General features: G+C 49.9%; 1 protein-coding gene across 1 annotated transcript in view; it reads right to left on the bottom strand.

Annotated features, from left to right (window-relative positions):
• The window catches only part of LOC110500953 (protein FAM160A1-like), a 22,739-nt gene that overhangs the window by 11,714 nt on the left and 8,525 nt on the right, over positions 1-2,500 (bottom strand). The gene's annotated exons all lie outside the window — the stretch shown is intronic.

Genomic DNA, 2,500 nt, shown 5'->3' with positions numbered 1-2,500 from the left:
TAGGGTTAGGGTTAGGGTTAGGGTTAGGGTTAGGGTTAGGGTTAGGGTTAGGGTTAGGGTTAGGGTTAGGGTTAGGGTTAGGGTTAGGGTTAGGGTTAGGGTTAGGGTTAGGGTTAGGGTTAGGGTTAGGGTTAGGGTTAGGGTTAGGGTTAGGGTTAGGGTTAGGGTTAGGGTTAGGGTTAGGGTTAGGGTTAGGGTTAGGGTTAGGGTTAGGGTTAGGGTTAGGGTTAGGGTTAGGGTTAGGGTTAGGGTTAGGGTTAGGGTTTAGGGTTAGGGTTAGGGTTAGGGTTAGGGTTAGGGTTAGGGTTAGGGTTAGGGTTAGGGTTAGGGTTAGGGTTAGGGTTAGGGTTAGGGTTAGGGTTAGGGTTAGGGTTAGGGTTAGGGTTAGGGTTAGGGTTAGGGTTAGGGTTAGGGTTAGGGTTAGGGTTAGGGTTAGGGTTAGGGTTAGGGTTAGGGTTAGGGTTAGGGTTAGGGTTAGGGTTAGGGTTAGGGTTAGGGTTAGGGTTAGGGTTAGGGTTAGGGTTAGGGTTAGGGTTAGGGTTAGGGTTAGGGTTAGGGTTAGGGTTAGGGTTAGGGTTAGGGTTAGGGTTAGGGTTAGGGTTAGGGTTAGGGTTAGGGTTAGGGTTAGGGTTAGGGTTAGGGTTAGGGTTAGGGTTAGGGTTAGGGTTAGGGTTAGGGTTAGGGTTAGGGTTAGGGTTAGGGTTAGGGTTAGGGTTAGGGTTAGGGTTAGGGTTAGGGTTAGGGTTAGGGTTAGGGTTAGGGTTAGGGTTAGGGTTAGGGTTAGGGTTAGGGTTAGGGTTAGGGTTAGGGTTAGGGTTAGGGTTAGGGTTAGGGTTAGGGTTAGGTTAGGGTTAGGGTTAGGGTTAGGGTTAGGGTTAGGTTAGGGTTAGGGTTAGGGTTAGGGTTAGGGTTAGGGTTAGGGTTAGGGTTAGGGTTAGGGTTAGGGTTAGGGTTAGGGTTAGGGTTAGGGTTAGGGTTAGGGTTAGGGTTAGGGTTAGGGTTAGGGTAGGTTAGGGTTAGGGTTAGGGTTAGGGTTAGGGTTAGGGTTAGGGTTAGGGTTAGGGTTAGGGTTAGGGTTAGGGTTAGGGTTAGGGTTAGGGTTAGGGTTAGGGTTAGGGTTAGGGTTAGGGTTAGGGTTAGGGTTAGGGTTAGGGTTAGGGTTAGGGTTAGGGTTAGGGTTAGGGTTAGGGTTAGGGTTAGGGTTAGGGTTAGGGTTAGGGTTAGGGTTAGGGTTAGGGTTAGGGTTAGGGTTAGGGTTAGGGTTAGGGTTAGGGTTAGGGTTAGGGTTAGGGTTAGGGTTAGGGTTAGGGTTAGGGTTAGGGTTAGGGTTTAGGGTTAGGGTTAGGGTTAGGGTTAGGGTTAGGGTTAGGGTTAGGGTTAGGGTTAGGGTTAGGGTTAGGTTAGGGTTAGGGTTAGGGTTAGGGTTAGGGTTAGGGTTAGGGTTAGGGTTAGGGTTAGGGTTAGGGTTAGGGTTAGGGTTAGGGTTAGGGTTAGGGTTAGGGTTAGGGTTAGGGTTAGGGTTAGGGTTAGGGTTAGGGTTAGGGTTAGGGTTAGGGTTAGGGTAGGGTTAGGGTTAGGGTTAGGGTTAGGGTTAGGGTTAGGGTTAGGGTTAGGGTTAGGGTTAGGGTTAGGGTTAGGGTTAGGGTTAGGGTTAGGGTTAGGGTTAGGGTTAGGGTTAGGGTTAGGGTTAGGGTTAGGGTTAGGGTTAGGGTTAGGGTTAGGGTTAGGGTTAGGGTTAGGGTTAGGGTTAGGGTTAGGGTTAGGGTTAGGGTTAGGGTTAGGGTTAGGGTTAGGGTTAGGTTAGGGTTAGGGTTAGGGTTAGGGTTAGGGTTAGGGTTAGGGTTAGGGTTAGGGTTAGGGTTAGGGTTAGGGTTCGGGTTAGGGTTAGGGTTAGGGTTAGGGTTAGGGTTAGGGTTAGGGTTAGGGTTAGGGTTAGGGTTAGGGTTAGGGTTAGGGTTAGGGTTAGGGTTAGGGTTAGGGTTAGGGTTAGGGTTAGGGTTAGGGTTAGGGTTAGGGTTAGGTTAGGGTTAGGGTTAGGGTTAGGGTTAGGGTTAGGGTTAGGGTTAGGGTTAGGGTTAGGGTTAGGGTTAGGGTTAGGGTTAGGGTTAGGGTTAGGGTTAGGGTTAGGTTAGGGTTAGGGTTAGGTTAGGGTTAGGGTTAGGGTTAGGGTTAGGGTAGGGTTAGGGTTAGGGTTAGGGTTAGGGTTAGGGTTAGGGTTAGGGTTAGGGTTAGGGTTAGGGTTAGGGTTAGGGTTAGGGTTAGGGTTAGGGTTAGGGTTAGGGTTAGGGTTAGGGTTAGGGTTAGGGTTAGGGTTAGGGTTAGGGTTAGGGTTAGGGTTAGGGTTCGGGTTAGGGTTAGGGTTAGGGTTAGGGTTAGGGTTTAGGGTTAGGGTTAGGGTTAGGGTTAGGGTTAGGGTTAGGGTTAGGGTTAGGGTTAGGGTTAGGGTTAGGGTTAGGGTTAGGGTTAGGGTTAGGGTTAGGGTTAGGGTTAGGGTTAGGGT

Source organism: Oncorhynchus mykiss, chromosome 21 (genome assembly GCF_013265735.2).
Source record: "Oncorhynchus mykiss isolate Arlee chromosome 21, USDA_OmykA_1.1, whole genome shotgun sequence".
NCBI classification, from domain to species: Eukaryota; Metazoa; Chordata; class Actinopteri; order Salmoniformes; family Salmonidae; genus Oncorhynchus; species Oncorhynchus mykiss.
This window is presented reverse-complemented; position numbering and strand designations above follow the sequence as displayed.